This window comes from Podarcis gaigeae (genome assembly GCF_964106915.1).
Source record: "Podarcis gaigeae genome assembly, chromosome: 13".
NCBI lineage: Eukaryota > Metazoa > Chordata > Lepidosauria > Squamata > Lacertidae > Podarcis > Podarcis gaigeae.
Window position 1 is genome coordinate 18,114,446 of NC_139689.1, and position 12,891 is coordinate 18,127,336.

At 42.0% G+C, this 12,891-nt stretch overlaps 1 pseudogene across 1 annotated transcript; it reads right to left on the bottom strand.

The window, feature by feature from the left end:
* Nucleotides 1–2,316: 2,316 nt before the first annotated feature.
* LOC310829349 (urotensin-2 receptor pseudogene) lies at nt 2,317–8,785 on the bottom strand (annotated as a pseudogene). The gene is made up of 2 exons (XR_014568597.1): nt 7,593–8,785; nt 2,317–2,391 (listed from the first exon to the last, which is right to left on the bottom strand). The product of XR_014568597.1 is annotated as a urotensin-2 receptor pseudogene (transcript).
* Nucleotides 8,786–12,891: the final 4,106 nt, after the last annotated feature.

Here is a 12,891-nt window from a genome sequence, read left to right on the forward strand (position 1 = left end):
GTATTTTATTTTATGCTGACGGGAAATGAAAGTCAAAACACCCATCTGTACCTTGGAAAATGCCAAGATGATGATGAAGATGATTTTAATGGGATTTTGTTCCAAAAGGATTCCCAACCAACCCCAGGAGCAAAGAAGATGAAAGAGTCTGGTGGAACCTTAAAGACTGACAGCTTTGTTGCAAGGCAGAAATTGTGTCCGCAGAAGCCGAACACCAGTCTGCAAAGTGGGGCGGGGCGTGGGGGGGGGGGGAGTTCTAAACCAGGAAGCTGCAAGATGAAATCATAGGAAGCGATCTGGCCAGCCATCTACAGACTGTCCAACTCTTCTCCTGCCCTGTTTTCTCTCCCTTCCCCCCCCCCTGCCAATTTTATGATAGCATCAGTGTCAGCACCATTTTCTGTTTCGCCTCCTTTTCCTTGTGGGAAAATGGCACCAAAACGTTAACATCTGGCGTGGCGGAATGTGGGTCTGTTGTGCAGGCACGGAAAAGCAAAACAGTCACATAAGAGCAGCTTGTGAGCAAGGCCTTAGGGATGCAGCAACATCCAGCGTGTGGTGTGTGTGTGTGTGAGAGAGAGAGAAGAGTGTGTATGTGGTGTTTTTTTATTTAAATGGACTGAAAATGTGACTGTTTCGGATGCTTTGTTAGTGATGAAGCAGAACGCAAGCCTTTCCCTAAGTAACAGGTGGAATGAAGGGAGCTTAAATATGCCATGTCTTCTAGCAGCAAAAGGAAATGGCGCAGCAAATTTGTTGGAGGCCCACAAACGGAAACCAGAGATCCTGGGCCCTTGCCCATAACCCAGCAGGCCCCGCTGGTCCCCAAAATTATAGGGCAGCTTGCCCCCTCTTCTGCCCTCCTCCTTGCTGTATCCTGACTCCATAAAGCATGCCCAAAGATGTTAATGTACTGTGAATTTGCCCTCTCCTCCATCTTACCACAGAACAACCCACAGGGACAGATTCCATGTCTTCTGCCCTCCTTCCTTCACTTCCTCTAGTTCACAGATGCTGTTTTCAAACGTTTGTTCTTAGGGTCCTTTTTTGTGGACTGCACTGTGAGCACAATTTATTTATTTTTATGAAGTTGCATGATTGTATGTTTAAATGTAAAAGCATCACAGCCTGGGATAGTTCAGTCAGTAAAGCATGAGACTGAATCTCAAGGTCATGGGTTTGAGCCCCATGTTGGGTAAAAGATTCCTGCATTGCAGGGGGCTGGACTAGATGACCCTCAGGGTCCCTTCCAACTCCACAATGATTCTGTGCTATTGTTCCCCCTGTTCACAAGCAGACAAATGAGGCTGTGAGGTGCAAGTCAGAGGAGGAATGAAAGAGGACCCATTTTCAGAATACTGGAGCATAGCACAGCTGCTAACTGCAAAGAATAACCGAGGAATATACAGGGGCATATACAAATAAATGTACAAATTGGATGATTGTGTGCATAAATATACAAGCAAGTTTTTTATAATAATAAAAAAACCTGAAGACAAAAATGGGAAAGAACAGTAAGAAACACTTTTGATTCCCTCCCTCCCTCTCTCTCTCTCTTTTTTTCCCTCCTCTTTCTTTCTTTTCCTTCTCCTGCGATGAGGCTACATTTTAATATTTTAATGTTCCATTATTTTAATGTTGTATTTTATATTTGTTTTTAAGTTGTAATCATTCATCTTGTTTTTATTATTGCTTGTAAGCCGCTCTGAGCCCAGCCTTGGCTGGGGAGGGCGGGGTATAAATAAAAAATTATTATTATTATTATTATTATTATTATTATTATTATTATTCTCTTCATTCGTTATTACAGTGGTACCTTGGGTTAGGAACTTAATTCATTCTGGAGATCCGTTCTTAACCTGAAACTGTTCTTAACCTGAGGCACACTTCTGCTAATGGGGGCTCCCGCTGCCGCCGCACGATTTCTGTTCTCATCCTGAAGCAAAGTTCTTAACCCGAGGTACTATTTCTGGGTTAGCGGAGTCTGTTACCTGAAGCGTCTGTAAGCTGAAGCATCTGTAACCCGAGGTACCACTGTAATTCATTCTTTAGGGAAACATGCCTCTGAGCATGTAAAAAGTTTGTCTTGGCGTGAATAGAAGGAGACACAAATATGCCTTTGCAACAGATAGGAAGAACTTGCAGAGCTGAGGCCTTGCAAGGGCAGGGAAATCACACTTCTCAAGAAACGTACACCTGTTGGTTTTCCACCTGCCGTATGGCGAACAGAGACCCAATGCATAAACAGCAACAACCCGACAAACCCTCACTTGCGACTCATGAGAGTTTGGAGACTGGAAATGCAGCCCTGGGATTGTGAAAGGATTTCTTATGTTCAATTTCTCTTCCAAAGTCCACGCTGTTTATGCAATGGATTTACAGTCTGGAGACCTGTGGGGGAAAGAAAAAGAAAGCAGAAGAAGGCCAGGAAGCCTTTGATGTCCCTGTAATCTTTAAGTCAGGGATAGGGAACCTGTGGTCCGGCTGGCTGAGCTGTAAACAGAAATGGAACTCTTGCTGCCTGTTTTTTCCATGGTCAGCGGCAGAGGGAGGGTGGACACTTAGCACATCTCCAAAAAAAAAAAAAAACAGGCAATGCATCACACATACAAAGACAGGAAGAGGAAAGTGATTTACATGAAATTTGCATATGCTAATAATCACTGTAATTGAAATAGAATAGGCAACACCATAATGGACCCGTGTGCCTGCCTGTCCAGCAGCTAACGGGGGGCTAGCTAGCCAAGAATCCATTTGCTTTGGACTACAACTACCATGATGCTCTGCTGTTGGGCCTGCTGGCTAGGGCTGTTGGGAGTTGTAGTCCAAAACAGCTGCAAGGCACTACTTTAAATCAGGTCCCTTTAAATCAGGGGTAGGCAACCTAGGGCCCCGGGGCTGGATGCGGCCCAATCGCCTTCTCATTCTGGCCCACAGAAGGTCCGGGAATCAGTGTGTTTTTACATGAGTAGACTGTGTGCTTTTATTTAAAACGCATCTCTGGGTTATTTGTGGGGCATAGGAATTCGTTCATTCCCTCCCCCCCCCCAAAAAAAAATATAGTCCGGCCCCCCACAAGGTCTGAGGGATGGTGGATTGGCCGATGGCTGAAAAAGGCTGCTGAAAGATTTAATGTTTGCTCTCTTTGTATCTGGTTGGAAAAAAGGACTGGTTTTTCAATAATGACAGGGAAATCTAAGACTGCAGCAACAGGAAAATAATTTAATTCCTTGAAGTCCTTTTTCTTCCCCATAATTTTTTGCACCCAAAATGGGGAGATATATATATATATATATATATATATATATATATATATATATATAACAGCATTAAAAACAGTTTAAAACAAATTAAATTTACTACTAAACTGTTTTTATTGGTGTATTTTATATTGCTGTCATTTGCTTTGATAACGTCTGGCACAGGGTGGGTGGTAACAACAACAACAACATTGTCATCATCAATATCATCACCATCATCATCAACAACAACAACTTCTTGGGATAACAAATCATATTAAGCTGACTCTGGAAGTGAGGTTATTTTATTTTGCACATGATTTGTGATAGAGAAGAAGACCGGCTGGGTTCTAAAAACTGATCTAGTCCTGTCTGTTGCAATGACCAATACTTTAAAAAAAGTTAAAGTTAAAAAAGGGCAATTCATCTCTTCTATTCCAAGTCAGGGTTTGTAAATACTGTGTGTCAATTTCTCTCTCTCTCAGTTTCTAATTTTTCCATATGAGAAGTTCAGTTCACATCAGATTGCAAATTTCTTTTTTCTTTTTCAATCCTCATGAAAATTCTAGTGTGCCTTTTTTTTAGTGTACATATTTTGGTGTGCAACTTGACCTAATACGCACATTTTTGCAAAGCATATTTCCCTTAACATTTATATTAACATCCCTGATATAATGCATTTTTTCATGTTATTTTCACTTAAATATCCATTTTATGCATACTTTAGTATATGCATTTTGGTACACATTACTTTGCTGGAGAACTGCATTGCATCATTCAGAGAATGCAAATTTTGAAGGATGGCTGTGTTTTGTTTTGCTTATTGTTTTGAAAAATGCAAATTAGCTAGATTCACCTTTAAATTTGAACTGAACCGAATCTCTGCTCCCTAATTTTTTTTCCCCTCTTTTCTTTTTTTAAGATTTTCCTTTATTACTTACAAGTATATCTTTACATCATAACTTTACATCTTACAATTATACATATTCCTGTTTTCAGAGTATGTTCGTAATTATTATTATCATAGATCGACAAGTATTACTGTACACAAAAAAAGAAAAAAAATTAATCTTAAAACCATAATATTCCTCATAAATGAATGACTTCCCGTCTCTTCCAATTTGTACTAATAAACCTATTGCCAAATTTGTCCACTGTCTTTTTATTTATAATATTTTCTTATCTATCGGTTTTCCTTTTAAATTTGTTATCCACAGAAACTACTTAAAGGCCGTTACCATTTTCAGATTGCAGCAATTACTCTTCAAGTATTCCTTAAAACAATTCCAATTTGAGACAAACTCCTGTTTGGATTTATCTTTGATTCTTTCTGATAAGTTGTCTAACTCCGCATACTCTGTTAGTTTTTGTATCCAATCAGATCTGGTGGGTACATATGTGCTTTTCCAATGTGTAGCTATTATAACCCTCGCAGCTGTGGTGGCATACAGAAAGATTTTCCTTGTTTTTGGGGGGCTATCCAAACCGGTAATACGTAATAAGAATGATTCAGGGTTTGGGTTTTTTTAAATATTCACTTTCAAAATTATTTTTAGTTCCAGATAAATATCATTCCAAAATGGTTTAATCCCCCTGCATGTCCACCACGTATGTAATGTATTCCTGCCAGGTTCTCCACATCTCCAACAGTTATTATACATCTTAGCAAGTTTACAAGGTGTTAAGTGCCAAAGGTAGAAACTGCTCCCATGATATGCAAACAGCAGCCTCCTGTGGATTAATGTAGACAAAAATAGTGTGATGCTTAAAATACTGACATTAAACTAAATATATGAAAATTATATCCCAGTCAACTATTAATAATTTAGGCTACAACCGTATTTTGCATTTCCCTGGGCGTTACCTCCATTAAATACAGAAGGACTTAAGGAAACATTGTAGGTTTTCACTGTCCAAGGGTTACAATAGTAATATATCCATTTAATTTTTTTAAACAAATACTAGAGAGCAACAAGCTAGTGTCAGTTAAATTAGATTCTTTAAAAATAATAACCATATCAAATTGAACCAAAATACTGAAAAAATGTTTTAAGACATGGAATTTAATATATTTAAAATGCATATATAGCTGATCAAAATGTAATCTCTCTTTCCAATGGTGCAAGTTCAGAAAAAAATGTCTATTAATATTGCCTAATTCAAAATATACTTAATTCTAATAATACTTTAAAATACTTTTAAGTTCAAAGGAGATCCATCCCTTAAGCTCTCAGTCAAGCATATTCTGTGGAAAAAAATAGCACCCTCTCACCCATTCCTGTACACTGCGTTTTAAAAATTGTAATAGAAGGTGTTTCAGGACTTCATATAACCTTTATGGATTTTCATTTCCCTCAGTTCAGTTTGATTTTGCTACTAAAGAAAGGTTAGTAATGTACAGAACTGTCCTGTCTGCATTTTCTCGGAAACAAGTCCCACTTCTATCAGTGGGATTTACTCCGAGGTAAACTGTACCAGTTTACAGTCGGGAAGGGGAAGCTTTTGTCCCCAAAATCTTTTAAGGTTGTGTTTTGCTTTTTAATTAACAGCTGCCTCTCTTTTCTCTGCTCTCTTTTCAGAGGCCTGAGGATAAAGTAGAGCAGGATGGCTATGCATCGTGTGGTTATTATAGTTGTTGCTCTGCTGTGAAACTTGCATGAGATGTAAAAGCCACATTCGTCTGCAATTTGCCACCTCTTCCAGATTCAGGATGAGGTGGGGGAAGAATCCTTGCTAGGTAATTCACATTTCTGCAAATTACTAAATGACTCGGCATGTTGTCCAATGATGAGGGCTAGAAGCTTGGTTCATTTTAAACAGAACCTGCAGTTCTCAAGGTGCAGCGAAATGTGAAGGCAGCCCAACCTCTTCCAAGCCATCACCTTGATGGCCAGCCAAACTTTGTGGACGACAAAGTTCCAGAGCAAGGGATGATGCCGACGGGGTCTTCTGAAATCACGCTGATCTGGATGCCCAGCACAAATGAACCCTCTACTGCTCATGGATCACACTTTGCCTCTCTTGTTCTCAACTTCATATGCTCTGAAATTAGCGAGAAGCCTCACAGCTTTACAAATAGCTCCAAGGTTCGGGGAAGCGTATGGCTGAACCCTCCATGCCCCCAAAATTCCTTCTCTCCTGTCATTTTTGCTTCTGGAAGAGGGGCAGGGGAGTCTTCTGATGGCCACCAGGAGAAAAATGACTGAGGAAGTGATTTAGGGGCAGAGCAAGAATTCGGTACACCCTCCCAACTGTACACGTTTCACTTAACATCAAACCCCCCATTCCATCCACTTAGTAAGGAAGTTGTTCGGGGAGTGACCCAACTCTTAACACATGCTGGGGATCAAAGCTTCTGTTTAAAAGAAAACAAGGCCCTATAATGACTCTCAATAAGCTGCGGCAGTCTGAGTTTCCAAAGCTTTGCACCCTGCAGCGTGGCTTCAGACATAAAGGCAATGCTCAACGTTCATCTGGGCCTTCCTCGTAGCTGAGTGGTTGGGCATCTGCTTTGCATGCCAGAAGGTCCCTGGTTCAATTCCTGGCATCTCCAGGTAGGGCTGGGAATTCCTGCTGCCTAAAATCCAAAAGAGCTTCTCCCAGACATTGTAGACAATAAGAGATATTGGTCTATGTCAGTTCTAGTCAGTTCTTCATTTTTCCCATTTGTAAATTTGGTTATCCACATTTCTTCGGCAATTTGTGTATTTTCTTTAAAAAAAGAAATCATGAAAATTCTTCAGCATTTTAAAGTGAACTTCTCCTAATAATCACACTTTTATGCTGTTTTGACTAATGGATATGTTGTTGCTAGGAATTTATCCTAATATAATGAATCATTGTGTGCTAATATATCACATTGTGTGCTAAATATATTTTCACTAATATATCAATTCTAAAGCACACTTTCCCATTAACATATGCTTTAAAAAAACAAAAACACCATTGGTTGGGAAACCCCATTGCAAAATTCAGATAAGTGTGGCATTTGAAGGATGGCTGAGTTTCGGTTCTCATATTGTTTTGGAGAGTGCAAATTTAATTGAACTATATTTAAATGTCTTTTACTTTTCTTTCTTTATTGCATTTCCATCCCACTTTTCCCCTCCAAGGTTTTCAACCCCTCCCAATCTTATCTACACAACAACCCTGGGAGGTTGACCAAGTGGGGATTTGAACCCTGGTCTGTTTCCCAGGTCCTAGTCCTACACTCCAACCACTGCATCACGCTGGTGCAAATGGAATAAAAATCCTCTCCCATCCCTAGGAGACAACCCTGAGCTTGATGGACCAACATTCTGACTCAGCAATAAGGAAGCTCTCTGTGTTTTTCGGGTGCCTTTCATTCCTTACCTGCCTCGGCTCAGATGACCTCCTGGCCTTCTCCTTGCGGCCTCTCTCTGTTCTGGAAGCATCGCAGGGAAGTGCGCGACGACCCCCTCTGGCGGGCGCGCAGGTACTCACGGTAGTTGCGCGTCAGCAAGGTGTAGAGGAAGGGGTTGATACAGCTGTTGCCGTAAGTCAAGCAAGTCACCAGGTGGTTGATGGAGATCTCTGTGTGGACGGGCAGGCGGGCAGCCTGCTGGCAGTAGAGAGGCAGGAGCTGCCAGACCCAGAAGGGCAAATAGCAAGCCCAAAAGGCCAGGACAATGACGAGGATGAGGAGGAAGACCCGGTTCTTTGGAGAGCGGCCGAACCCGCCGCGCGTCTGCGACACCCAATAAGTCCTGGCCAAGCGCCAGTAGAGGGACCCGATGATGATGCCGGGAGCCACGATGCTGGTGCTGAACAGGACGCTCAGGTAGACCCTGTACTGCTCCTCACTCCAGGTTGGGGAGCAGAGACGCCGGACGGGCACGCCGTCCCCCACTGCCCGCTCCTCCTGGTGGATCATCACCATCATGGGCAGGGCCAGGGCAAAGGACAGGAGCCAGATGGCGAGGGCCAGAGGTCGTCGGCAGCGTCGCGCACGCCTTGCGGCCTGGAAGGGGTGGGCCACGGCAGCGTAGCGCTCACAGCTCATCAGAGTGAGCAGGAAGATGCTGGCATGCATGGTGAGGAGGTCCAGGCTGAGGAGAACCCGGCAGCCGGCCTCGCCGAAAAGCCAGTCCTTCACCAGCCCATTGTGGACAATGAAGGGGGCCGTCGACAGGTACAGCAGGTCGGCCAAGGCCAGGTTAACCAGGTGGACACGGAGCGAGGAAGCTGAGGGTGATGCCCGCACCACGGCCAAGGCATAGAGGTTTCCCGCCACACCGGTGGCGCACATCAGGCTCAGCACAGCTCCCAGGGCTGTGGCTGACTCACCTCCCTCCGACACAGTCCCATTGCCCAGGGGCACCCACAATGAAAGGTTGGTTGTTGGTGGCTCCATGGGGAGATGACCGAGGGTAGGGTGTCCTGGAGAACTTCTTAAGGTCCCCCTGGGCCTTCAGAGAAAGCAAGACAGCAGTACCGTGCTCTTTTCTGACCTACCTACTTATTATTTTAGCAGCACATCTATCTGTCTTCCAGGCTATCTCTGTGTCCATTTGTCTACCTATTTTTCTTCCGCTTACTTCTGATCCTCCGAGAAAGAGAGAGGAGTTGATCTGAGTGTGCAAAGGTTTTTCTGTGGGGGTTCAGCTCCCCAAAGACCTGTCTTCTGTGTGGTGCACACGGTCTCTGCTCTGCATCCGGACATGAAGGGCTTTTTGTTCCTCGCCTTGTTCCTCCGCTCAGTGTGTCCAAAGCTCAGCGGTGACATGAGGTCTCCAGAGTGTGCGAGGAGTATCTCTGAGTGTCTGTCTGAGGCTGCGAAGAATTCTCTTCTCCTGCATTCCTCGCACCCTGCTAGTGTCGGTATGTTGGGGTCGAACATTGACCCGGCCCCACACGGGGAGCACAGCTCTCGGCTCCTGTCTGAACTGAAGAACCTGTTTATTTCATCCTTGGGGTGGAATCCTGACAGCGTGTCAGCAGAAGGGACTGCGGGGCGGGCGATGGGACAACGTACGGGGGTCCGATTGGTCCGGAGTTTGCAACAGTAAGAATCGCCACCTCCTTTTTCTCCCCCACACCAAACAGGCAGACACCCAGGGTCCAACTCCCTGCTGGCATAGTCATGCAGCTTTCCATGGAATGATGCCAACCAAGAGAGAGAGAGCGAAAAAAAATAACCAAGAGATAGAAAGACAGAAGGAGACTGTATGGATCAATGGACAAAAGAAACTCATAAATGCAAAAGCAGAGAGAGAGAGAGAGAGAGAGAGAGAGAGAGAGAGAGAGAGAGGTGGGAAGAAAATGAGCAGGCAAGACAGGGACGACCAGACTCACCTCTTGTTCATCATCAGTTTATTTATATAGACCACTTTTCCAGAAAAATTCTGTTCACAACATACCAATTGAACAATAATAAATACAATTAATATGTATCTACAAATATATATGAATCATGTGTATTCACAGGACTATAAATACAGAAATCCATGCAACATGATATAAAACATTACATAAAACAATACAAAAAGGTGTAGCCTAACTTATCAGCTCAGGAGAAAGAATGTCCATCACAAAAATAAACTTGATAGCACAGTGGGTACCTCAGTTTTCGAACGTAATCCTTTCCGGAAGACCATCCGAGTTCCAAAATGTTCGAAAACTGAAAACTCAGTACGGAAGCCTCAATATGGAAAACTAAATACGGAAGCCACATGGCATGTTCAACTTCCGGGGCAAGTTCAAAAACCAAAGCATTTACTTCCGGGTTTACGGCTTTCGAAAACCAAGGTATCACTGTATACAAAATGGAGGGTTGGGTGCAGGTCACTCTCCCCAAAGGACATTAGATCTGTTCCTGCATCAAGGTAAGTGGCTGGGAACAGCTGTATTATTAACAATGGATTTTCATTTCTACCTCTAATTCATAGTCCCACCCATAAAATAAATATTTCTGACCTTTTTTTTGCCTGCCTAGTTTAAGAGAACTTAGGGATTAGTGATTCAGCCAGGGTCTACTTTGTCATAGATGTCATACTTTCTTGTCCTTTCCTCCCCAAAACACTTTGGATTTCTGGAATAAGGAAGTTTTGTTCACCATCATGAAATAGGGAGAACTTCAACAACAAGTCCTCAGCATAGTAGAATGCCTTATTATTGATTTGCTACTTAAATATATTTCAGACTTCTCCTTCAGCTTATCAGGAGCCCCACTCTTCACCATGCAAAAAGGCTGTCAAAGTGAGAAGATGAGCTGTGGTTTTTAAATCCCTGAGTATCCACCAAGTGAGCCTTCACCAACCTGGTGAAGGTCATGCAACTCCTACGAGCAGGTAGTGGGGCCCATGGGGCTGCAAGAGAGAGGAGAGGAAGGAAAAGTCCTATTGCATGAGATGCCTGTTCCACCGGTGGATAGACACTGTTGGATGTCACCTACGGTCTGGATTTTCTGGCTGCTAATGTAACTTATGATTTATGATTGTGTAAGTTACCTGGTATGTGTTATGCCCTAAAAGGAAGGCTGCAGTAAGTACTGCGGTTATTAAAATTGTGCATATGGAAGCAATAGGATGACTAAAACCCTATTCTTCTTGGAATAAAAATTGTCCAGACCAAAAATATGGTTCCAAAGCTTTACTAACAGAACTTGTTCCAAAACAGACTTACAACAATTAGGATACATCCAAATAGTTGCCTAAAATCATGTGCTTGTCCAAGCATAGGCAGAACATCTTAAAAATATAAAATTACTTCAAACAGAACTGAAAGCAAAGTTCTTTCACTCCACACAGACTCCATTCAACCTGACTGTATTCTCTCCAGAAGAAACACCATCAGCACATCCTTCGTCTTTGGTGGCTTGAGAACAAAGACTTGGCTCACACAAAATGGTGATTTGCAACTGAATACCCCTCTCATGTGATTTAAGTTAAACACGTGAGAGAGCAGCAGAGATACATTCTCAGTTAATCATCCCTTTATTAGGAACTCAGAGAGTCTCACTTAGCTTCAGTGGACTTTTCTATGGTCCCTTTAGCCATACACATACAGAGTTATTTCCCTTTTAAATGTACAATTAAACAGTCATACTTAATGGGTGTATGTGTGTGTGTGTCACTGAACATTTATGCAATTTGACCTTTCACAAGGCTGCATATATCCTCTGAAACAGGGACACGTGTCTATTAGCCCTATTATTATGCCCAGAATCACTGCCTGATTCTGCTTCTCTCACTTTCACATTGTTGCAGATTGTTAAAAGACTGTACCGCTTAATGCAGGAATAGGGAACCTTTGACCCAATAGATGGTGTTGACTTACAACACTCAACAACCAGCCAGGCTGGTTGGGGTTGATGGGAGGTGTAGTTTAGCAACATCTGATCTAAGGTATGCTATATCCATTTACTCTGCAATAAGCTGTGCTCAACTAAAAGGGTGTGGGTTCCTTTTGTTTAAAGATATACTGGGGAAATGTTACTGGTCTGCAATATAGCTAATATGTCAATTTCTGTTTCTCTCCGTTTCTCATTTTTCCAATCGTAAATTTGATTTTCCACATTTCCAAGTCAGTTTGTGTTGATTTTGTTTTTTTAAAGTCTTCATGAAATTTCATAAGCAAATGTGCATTTTTTGCATTCAGTCTTGCCTAATATGCACATTTCCCCCCAAAGCTGTTTCCTTAATATAATAGACATACCTCAACAGTTGCAATGTGTGAAAAGGTTTTCTGTATGTTGCATGATGCTTTAGTGCTCATGTGCAGGCATACACATGCTTTTGCATGACAGGCAAGACACAAGCACACTCCAAACAGATTCAGAGATTTAACTTCTAGAGATTCTGCGGAGGCAGCTGAACCCTGCAGAATGACATCTGTATTGTCTCCAGTGTGCGAAATCCCTACACTGTGGTATTCTTCTTTATTTTATGGGAAATCATCTTAAAAGGTTTTACCTTAACCAAAAGGTAATAATTTATAATTATTGTGAACAATATAGGTGAACAATAATTGTTTTTTAACAACCGCATGTGACCTTTTTTTTTTTTTTGCAGGAAACCAATCTGATTAAAAATCCACTTATGGGGACTGCAGAGTATTTATCAACGGGGATGCAAGCAGAAAATTCAATTGAATGCTATCGCAAAGTCTTTAACTTTGGTTAAAATCACAGTCTGTACATCTTCAGGTACAAACAGTGCATTAATGCAGTGTTTTTCAACCACTGTTCCGCGGCACACTAGTGTTGCCTGGTGTGCCGTGGGAAAAATTGAAAAATTTGAAAGATTTAAAAATAAAGTATTTTATAATTTTTCATATTTCTGTTTACTTACTACTTCATAATAAAGTAATTATAAAATACTTTCTTTTTGTTTATTTGATTCCTATTCAAGAGAATTACTTTATATATAGTCAATATAGGGACAGAGTTAATTTTTTTAACATTTTCTAATGGTGGTGTGCCTCGTGATTTTTTTTTTAATGAAACAAGTGTGCCTTTGCCCAAAAAAGGTTGAAAAACACTGCATTAATGTATGGATTTACTACACTGCAGACAATACAGATAGTAGTTTTGCCATGGGAGGCAATGACTAACAGCCTAGTACTAAACAGATTTTTCATGGAATTTTCAGTCTGCTTTGCTGCCCTTTCTCTGCATTCGGGCCCCCCCACT